This window comes from Falco punctatus (genome assembly GCF_963210335.1).
Source record: "Falco punctatus genome assembly, contig: scaffold_43, whole genome shotgun sequence".
NCBI lineage: Eukaryota > Metazoa > Chordata > Aves > Falconiformes > Falconidae > Falco > Falco punctatus.
Genome location: NW_027660107.1, coordinates 635,693 through 644,904, shown reverse-complemented (window position 1 = coordinate 644,904; position 9,212 = coordinate 635,693).

Here is a 9,212-nt window from a genome sequence, read left to right as displayed (position 1 = left end):
TGAATGTGAGTGTGAGTGTGAGTGTGAGGATGACGGTGAGTGTGAGGGTGAGTGTGAGTGTGAGGGTGAGCGTGAGTGTGAGTGTGAGGGTGAGTGTGAGGGTTAGGGTTAGGATTAGGGTGAGTGTGAGGGTGAGGGTGAGGGTGAGTGTGAGGGCGAGTGTGAGTGTGGGTGTGAGTGCGAGGGTGTGTGTGAGTGTGAGGTTGAGGGTGAGTGTGAGTGTGAGGGTGAGTTTGAGTTAGAGTGTGGATGTGAGTGTGGGTGTGAGTGTGAGGGTGAGTGTGAGTGTGAGGTTGAGGGTGAGTGTGAGGGTGAGTGTGAGTGTGAGTGTGAGTGTGAGTGTGAGTGTGAGGTTGAGTGTGAGGGTTAGGGTTAGGGTTAGGGTTAGTGTGAGGGTGAGGGTGAGTGTGAGTGTTAGTGTGAGTTTGAGGATGAGTGTGAGTGTGAGGGTGAGTGTGAATTTGAGAGTGAGGGTGAGTGTGAGTGTGAGTGTGAGGGTGAGTGTGAGTGTAGGGTGAGTGTGAGTGTGAGGGTTAGGGTTAGGGTTAGGGTAGAGTGTGAGTGTGAGTGTGAGTGTGAGGGTTAGGGTTAGGGTTAGGGTTAGCGTGAGTGTGTGTGTGAGTGTTAGTGTGAGTTTGAGGGTGAGTGTGAGGGTGAGGGTGAGTGTGACTTTGAGAGTGAGGGTGAGTGTGAGTGTGAGTGTGAGGGTGAGTGTGAGGGTGAGGGTGAGTGTGAGTGTGAGCGTGAGGGTGAGGGTGAGTGTGATTGTGAGTGTGAGGTTTAGGGTGAGTGTGAGTGTGAGTGTCAGTGTGAGTGTGAGTGTGAGGGTGAGGGTGAGTGTTAGGGTGAGTGTTAATGTGAGTGTGAGTGTGAGTGTGAGTGTGAGGGAGAGGGTGAGTGTGAGTGTGAGTGTGAGGGTGAGTGTGAGGGTTAGTGTTAGGGTTAGGGTGAGTGTGAGGGTGAGGGTGAGTGTGAGTGTGAGTGTGAGTGTGAGGCTGAGTGTGAGTGTGAGTGTGAGTGTGAGGGTTAGGGTTAGGGTTAGGGTTAGCGTGAGTGTGAGTGTGTGTGTGAGTGTGAGGGTGAGGGTGAGGGTGAGGGTGAGTGTGAGGGTGAGGGTGAGTGTGAGGGTTAGGGTTAGGGTTAGGGTGAATGTGAGGGTGAGTGTAAGGATGAGTGTGAGTGTGAGAGTGAGTGTGAGTGTGAGGGTGAAGATGAGGGTGAGGGTGAGGGTGAGTGTGAGTGTGAGAGTGAGCGTGAGTGTGAGGGTGAGGGTGAGGGTGAGTGTGAGGGTGAGTGTGAGGGTGAGTGTGAGGGTGAGGGTGAGCGTGAGTGTGAGTGTGAGGGTGAGTGTGAGGGTTAGGGTTAGGGTTAGGGTTACGGTGAGTGTGAGGGTGAGTGTGAGGATAAGTGTGAGTGTGAGTGTGAGTGTGAGGGTGACTGTGAGGGTTAGGGTTATGATTAGGGTGAGTGTGAGGGTGAGGGTTCAGGGTGAGTGTGAGGGTGAGTGTGAGTGTGGGTGTGAGTGCGAGGGTGAGTGTGAGTGTGACTTTGAGGGTGAGTGTGAGTGTGAGGGTGAGTTTGAGTTTGAGTGTGGATGTGAGTGTGGGTTTGAGTGTGAGGGTGAGTGTGAGTGTGAGGTTGAGGGTGAGTGTGAGGGTGAGTGTGAGTGTGAGTGTGAGGGTGAGTGTGAGTGTGAGTGTGAGTGTGAGGTAGAGTGTGAGGGTTAGGGTTAGGGTTAAAGTTAGTGTGAGGGTGAGGGTGAGTGTGAGGGTGAGTGTGAGTGTGAGGGTGAGTGTGAGTGGGAGTGTGAGGGTGAGTGGGAGTGTGAGGGTTAGGGTTAGGGTTAGGGTAGAGTGTGAGTGTGAGTGTGAGTGTGAGGGTTAGGGTTAGGGTTAGGGTTAGCGTGAGTGTGAGTGTGTGTGTGAGTGTGAGGGTGAGGGTGAGGGTGAGTGTGACTTTGAGGGTGAGGGTGAGTGTGAGTGTGAGTGTGAGGGTGAGTGTGAGGGTGAGGGTGAGTGTGAGGGTTAGGGTTAGGGTTAGGGTGAGTGTGAGTGTGAGTGTGAGTGTGAGTGTGAGCGTGAGGGTGAGGGTGAGTGTTAGGGTGAGTGTGAGTGTGAGGGTGAGGGTGAGTGTTAGGGTGAGTGTTAATGTGAGTGTGAGTGTGAGTGTGAGGTTTAGGGTGAGTGTGAGTGTCAGTGTGAGTGTGAGTGTGAGGGTGAGGGTGAGTGTTAGGGTGAATGTTAATGTGAGTGTGAGGGTGAGTGTGAGGGTTAGTGTTAGGGTTAGGGTGAGTGTGAGGGTGAGGGTGAATGTGAGTGTGAGTGTGAGTGTGAGGCTGAGTGTGAGTGTGAGTGTGAGTGTGAGGGTTACGGTTAGGGTTAGGGTTAGCGTGAGTGTGAGTGTGTGTGTGAGTGTGAGGGTGAGGGTGAGGGTGAGGGTGAGTGTGAGGGTGAGGGTGAGGGTGAGTGTGAGGGTTTGGGTTAGGGTTAGGGTGAGTGTGAGGGTGAGTGTAAGGATGAGTGTGAGTGTGAGGATGAGTGTGAGTGGGAGAGTGAGCGTGAGTGTGAGTGTGAGGGTGAGTGTGAGTGTGAGAGTGAGATTGAGGGTGAGTGTGAGGGTGAGGGTTAGGGTGAGTGTGAGTGTGAGTGTGAGGGTGAGGGTGAGTGTGAGGGTGAGTGTTAATGTGAGTGTGAGTGTGAGTGTGAGGGTGAGGGTGAGTGAGAGGGTGAGGATGAGGGTGAGTGTGAGTGTGAGTGTGAGTTTGAGTGTGAGGGTTAGGGTTAGGGTTAGGGTGAGTGTGAGGGTGAGTGTGAGTACAAGTGTGAGTGTGAGTGTGAGTGTGAGCGTGAGGGTGAGGGTGAGTGTGAGGGTGAGGGTTAGAATTAGCGTGAGTGAGTGTGTGTGTGAGTGTGAGGGTGAGTGTGAGTGTGAGTGTGAGTGTGAGGGTGAGTGTGAGTGTGAGGGTTAGGGTTAGGGTTAGGGTTAGTGTGAGGGTGAGTGTGAGGATGAGTGTGAGGGTGAGTGTGAGGATGAGTGTGAGTGTGAGAGTGAGTGTGAGTTTGAGGGTGAGGGTGAGGGTGTAGGGTGAGTGTGAGAGTGAGATTGAGGATGAGTGTGAGGGTGAGGGTGAGTGTGAGTGTGAGTGTGAGTGTGAGTGTGAGTGTGAGGTTGAGTGTGAGTGTGATGGTGATGGTGAGTGTGAGGGTGAGTGTGAGTGTGAGGGTGAGGGTGAGTGTGAGTGTGAGTGTGAGGGTTAGGGTGAGGGTGAGTGTGAGTGTGAGTGTGAGTGTGAGGGTGAGTGTGACTGTGAGAGTGAGAGTGAGGGTGAGTGTGAGTGTGAGGGTGAATGTGAGGGTGAGTGTGAGTGTGAGTGTGAGAGTGAGTGTGAGGGTTAGGCTTAGGGTTAGGGTGAGTGTGAGGGTGAGTGTGAGGATAAGTGTGTGTGTGAGAGTGAGTGTGAGTGTGAGTGTGAGGGTGAGTGTGAGGGTTAGGGTTAGGATTAGGGTGAGTGTGAGGGTGAGGGTGAGGGTGAGTGTGAGGGTGAGTGTGAGTGTGGGTGTGAGTGTGAGGGTGAGTGTGAGTGTGAGGTTGAGGGTGAGTGTGAGGGTGAGGGTGCGTTTGAGTTTGAGTGTGGATGTGAGTGTAGGTGTGAGTGTGAGGGTGAATGTGAGGGTGAGTGTGAGGGTTAGGCTTAGGGTTAGGGTGAGTGTGAGGGTGAGTGTGAGGATAAGTGTGAGTGTGAGAGTGAGTGTGAGTGTGAGTGTGAGGGTGAGTGTGAGGGTTAGGGTTAGGATTAGGGTGAGTGTGAGGGTGAGGGTGAGTGTGAGGGTGAGTGTGAGTGTGGGTGTGAGTGTGAGGGTGAGTGTGAGTGTGAGGTTGAGGGTGAGTGTGAGGGTGAGGGTGCGTTTGAGTTTGAGTGTGGATGTGAGTGTAGGTGTGAGGGTGAGTGTGATTGTGAATGTGAGGGTGAATGTGAGTGTGAGGGTTAGGGTTAGGGTTAGGGGAGTGTGAGGGTGAGTGTGAGGGTGAGGGTGAGGGTGAGTTTGAGTGTGAGTGTGAGTGTGAGGGTGAGTGTGAGGATGAGTGTGAGAGTGAGTTGTAGTGTGAGGGTGAGTGTGAGTGTGAGTGTGAGTGTGAGTGTGAGTGTGAGGTTGAGTGTGAGGGTTAGGTTTAGGGTTAGGGTTAGTGTGAGGGTGAGGGTGAATGTGAGGGTGAGTGTGAGTGTGATGGTGAGTGTGAGTGTAAGTTTTAGGGTGAGTGTGACTGTGTGAGTTTGAGGGTGAGGGTGTGTGTGAGGGTGAGTGTGAGGGTGAGTGTTAATGTGAGTGTGAGTGTGAGGGTGAGTGAGAGGGTGAGGGATACGGTTAGGGTTAGGGTGAGTGTGAGTGTGAGTGTGGGAGTGAGCGTGAGGGTGAGGGTGAGTGTGAGGTTGAGGGTGAGTGTGAGGGTGAGGGTGAGTTTGAGTTTGAGTGTGGATGTGAGTGTGGGTGTGAGTGTGAGGGTGAGAGTGAGTGTGAGGTTGAGGGTGAGTGTGAGGGTGAGTGTGAGTGTGAGTGTGAGGGTGAGTGTGAGTGTGAGTGTGAGGGTGAGGGTGAGGGTGAGTGTGAGGGTGAGGATGAGGGTGAGTGTGAGTGTGAGTGTGAGTTTGAGTGTGAGTGTGAGTGTGAGGGTGAGGGTGAGTGTGAGGTTGAGTGTGAGGGTTAGGGTTAGGGTTAGGGTTAGTGTGAGGGTGAGGGTGAGTGTGAGGGTGAGTGTGAGGGTGATGGTGAGTGTGAGTGTGAGTGTGAGTGTGAGTGTGAGGGTTAGTGTGAGGGTGATTGTGAGTGTGAGTGTGAGGGTGAGTGTGAGTGTGAGAGTGAGTTTGAGGGTGATGGTGAGTGTGAGTGTGAGTGTGAAGGGTGAGTTTGAGTGTCTGTGTGAGTGTGAGGGTTAGGGTTAGGGTTAGGGTTAGGGTGAGTGTGAGTGTGAGTGTGAGTGTGAGGGTGAGGGTGAGTGTGAGGGTGAGGGTGAGTGTGAGGGTGAGGGTGAATGTGAGGGTGAGTGTGAGTGTGAGTGTGAGGGTGAGGGTGAGTGTGAGGGTGAGTGTTAATGTGAGTGTGAGTGTGAGTGTGAGGGTGAGGGTGAGTGTGAGGGTGAGGATGAGGGTGAGTGTGAGTGTGAATGTGGGTTTGAGTGTGAGTGTAAGGGTTAGGGTTAGGGTGAGTGTAAGGGTGAGTGTGAGTATAATTGTGAGTGTGAGTGTGAGTGTGAGGGTTAGGGTTAGGGTTAGGGTGAGTGTGAGGGTGAGGATGAGGGTGAGGGTTAGAATTAGCGTGAGTGAGTGTGCGTGTGAGTGTGAGTGTGAGTGTGAGTGGGAGTGTGAGGGTTAGGGTTAGGGTGTGTGTGAGGGTGAGTGTGAGGATGAGTGTGAGGTTTAGGGTTAGGGTGAGTGTGAGGGTGAGTGTGAGGATGAGTGTGAGTGTGAGTGTGAGAGTGAGTGTGAGTGTGAGGGTGAGGGTGAGGGTGTAGGGTGAGTGTGAGTGTGAGAGTGAGATTGAGGATGAGTGTGAGTGTGAGGGTGAGGGTTAGGGTTAGTATGACGGTGAGTGTGAGGCTGAGTGTGAGTGTGAGGGTGAGTGTGAGTGTGAGGGTGTGTGTGAGGGTGAGTGTGAGTGTGAGTGTGAGGGTGAGGGTGAGTGTGAGTGTGAGTGTGAGGGTTAGGGTGAGGGTGAGTGTGAGTGTGAGTGTGAGGGTGAGTGTGACTGTGAGAGTGAGAGTGAGGGTGAGTGTGAGTGTGAGGGTGAATGTGAGGGTGAGTGTGAGTGTGAGTGTGAGGGTGAGTGTGAGGATAAGTGTGAGTGTGAGAGTGAGTGTGAGTGTGAGGGTGAGTGTAAGTGTTAGGGTTAGGGTTAGGGTGAGTGTGAGGGTGAGGGTGAGGGTGAGGGTGAGTGTGAGTGTGGGTGTGAGTGTGAGGGTGAGTGTGAGTGTGAGGTTGAGGGTGAGTGTGAGGGTGAGGGTGCGTTTGAGTTTGAGTGTGGATGTGAGTGTAGGTGTGAGTGTGAGGGTGAGTGTGATTGTGAGTGTGAGGGTGAATGTGAGTGTGAGGGTTAGGGTTAGGGTTAGGGGAGTGTGAGGGTGAGTTTGAGTGTGAGTGTGGGTGTGAGGGTGAGTGTGAGGGTTAGGGTGAGGGTGAGTGTGAGTGTGAGTGTGAGTGTGAGGGTGAGTGTGATTGTGAGAGTGAGAGTGAGGGTGAGTGTGAGTGTGAGGGTGAATGTGAGTGTGAGTGTGAGTGTGAGTGTGAGAGTGAGTGTGAGTGTGAGGGTTAGTTTTAGGGTTAGGGTGAGTGTGAGGGTGAGTGTGAGGATAAGTGTGAGTGTGAGAGTGAGTGTGAGTGTGAGTGTGAGTGTGAGTGTGAGGGTTAGGGTTAGGATTCGGGTGAGTGTGAGGGTGAGGGTGAGGGTGAGTGTGAGTGTGGGTGTGAGTGTGAGGGTGAGTGTGAGTGTGAGGTTGAGGGTGAGTGTGAGGGTGAGGGTGCCTTTGAGTTTGAGTGTGGATGTGAGTGTAGTTGTGAGGGTGAGTGTGATTGTGAGTGTGAGGGTGAATGTGAGTGTGAGGGTTAGGGTTAGGGTTAGGGGAGTGTGAGGGTGAGTGTGAGGGTGAGGGTGAGGGTGAGTTTGAGTGTGAGTGTGAGTGTGAGGGTGAGTGTGAGGATGAGTGTGAGAGTGAGTTGTAGTGTGAGGGTGAGTGTGAGTGTGAGTGTGAGTGTGAGTGTGAGGTTGAGTGTGAGGGTTAGGTTTAGGGTTAGGGTTAGTGTGAGGGTCAGGGTGAATGTGAGGGTGAGTGTGAGTGTGAGTGTGAGCGTGAGAGTGAGTGTGAGGGTGAGGGTGAGGATGAGGGTGAGTGTGAATGTGAGTGTGAGTTTTAGTGTGAGTGTGAGGGTTAGGGTTAGGGTGAGTGTGAGGGTGAGTGTGAGTATAATTGTGAGTGTGAGTGTGAGGGTGAGGGTAAGGGTGAGTGTGAGTGAGAGTGTGAGTGTGAGGATGAGGGTGAGGGTGAGGGTGAGTGTGAGTGTGAGGGTGAGTGTGAGGGTGAGTGTGAGGGTGAGGGTGAGTGTGAGTGTGAGGGTGAGTGTGAGGGTTAGGGTTAGGGTTAGGGTTAGGGTCAGGGTGAGTGTGAGGGTGAGTGTGAGGATAAGTGTGAGTGTGAGTGTGAGTGTGAGTGTGAGGGTGAGGGTGAGTGTGAGGGTTAGGGTTAGGATTAGGGTGAGTGTGAGGGTGAGGGTGAGGGTGAGTGTGAGTGTGAGGTTGAGTGTGAGGGTTAGGGTTAGGGTTAGGGTTATGGTTAGAGTGAGTGTGAGGGTGAGTGTGAGTGTGATGGTGAGTGTGAGTGTAAGTTTTAGGGTGAGTGTGACTGTGAGTGTGAGTTTGAGGGTGAGGGTGTGTGTGAGGGTGAGTGTGAGGGTGAGTGTTAATGTGAGTGTGAGTGTGAGGGTGAGTGAGAGGGTGAGGGATAGGGTTAGGGTTAGGGTGAGTGTGAGTGTGAGTGTGGGTGTGAGTGTGAGGGTGAGAGTGAGTGTGAGGTTGAGGGTGAGTGTGAGGGTGAGGGTGAGTTTGAGTTTGAGTGTGGATGTGAGTGTGGGTGTGAGTGTGAGGGTGAGAGTGAGTGTGAGGTTGAGGGTGAGTGTGAGGGTGAGTGTGAGTGTGAGTGTGAGGGTGAGTGTGAGGTTGAGGGTGAGTGTGAGGGTGAGTGTGAGTGTGAGTGTGAGTGTGAGTGTGAGGGTGAGTGTGAGGGTTAGGGTTAGGATTAGGGTGAGTGTGAGGGTGAGGGTGAGGGTGAGTGTGAGTGTGAGTGTGAGGGTGAGTGTGAGGGTTAGGGTTAGGATTTGGTTTAGTGTGAGGGTGATGGTGAGTGTGAGTGTGAGTGTGAGGGTGAGTGTGAGTGTGAGGGTGAGGGTTAAGGGTGAGGGTGAGGGTTAGGGTGAGTGTGAGTGTGAGGGTTAGGGTTAGTGTGAGGGTGAGGGTGAGTGTGAGTGTGAGTGTGAGGGTGAGTGTGACTGTGAGAGTGAGAGTGAGGGTTAGTGTGAGTGTGAGGGTGAATGTGAGGGTGAGTGTGAGTGTGAGTGTGAGAGTGAGGGTGAGTGTGAGGGTTAGGCTTAGGGTTAGGGTGAGTGTGAGGATAAGTGTGAGTGTTAGAGTGAGTGTGAGTGTGAGTGTGAGTGTGAGGGTGAGTGTGAGGGTTAGGGTTAGGATTAGGGTGAGTGTGAGGGTGAGGGTGAGGGTGAGTGTGAGGGTGAGTGTGAGTGTGGGTGTGAGTGTGAGGGTGAGTGTGAGTGTGAGGTTGAGGCTGAGTGTGAGGGTGAGGGTGCGTTTGAGTTTGAGTGTGGATGTGAGTGTAGGTGTGAGGGTGAGTGTGATTGTGAGTGTGAGGGTGAATGTGAGTGTGAGGGTTAGGGTTAGGGTTAGGGGAGTGTGAGGGTGAGTGTGAGGGTGAGGGTGAGGTTGAGTTTGAGTGTGAGTGTGAGTGTGAGTGAGAGTGTGAGTGTGAGTGTGAGGATGAGGGTTAGGGTGAGGGTGAGGGTGAGTGTGAGGGTGAGTGTGAGGGTGAGTGTGAGGGTGAGCGTGAGTGTGAGTGTGAGTGTGAGGGTGAGTGTGAGGGTTAGGGTTAGGGTTAGGGTTAGGGTTAGGGTTAGGGTTAGGGTGAGTGTGAGTGTGAGGGTGAGTGTGAGTGTGATGGTGAGTGTGAGTGTAAGTTTTAGGGTGAGTGTGACTGTGAGTGTGAGTTTGAGGGTGAGGGTGTGTGTGAGGGTGAGTGTGAGGGTGAGTGTTAATATGAGTGTGAGTGTGAGGGTGAGTGAGAGGGTGAGGGATAGGGTTAGGGTTAGGGTGAGTGTGAGTGTGAGTGTGGGTGTGAGTGTGAGGGTGAGAGTGAGTGTGAGGTTGAGGGTGAGTGTGAGTGTGAGGGTGAGTTTGAGTTTGAGTGTGGATGAGAGTGTGGGTGTGAGTGTGAGGGTGAGAGTGAGTGTGAGGTTGAGGGTGAGTGTGAGGGTGAGTGTGAGTGTGAGTGTGAGGGTGAGTGTGAGTGTGAGGTTGAGGGTGAGTATGAGGGTGAGTGTGAGTGTGAGTGTGAGGGTGAGTGTGAGAATGAGTTTGAGTGTGAGAGTGAGTTGTAGTGTGAGTGTGAGGGTGAGGGTGAGGGTGAGTGTGACTGTGAGGTTGAGTGTGAGGGTTAGGGTT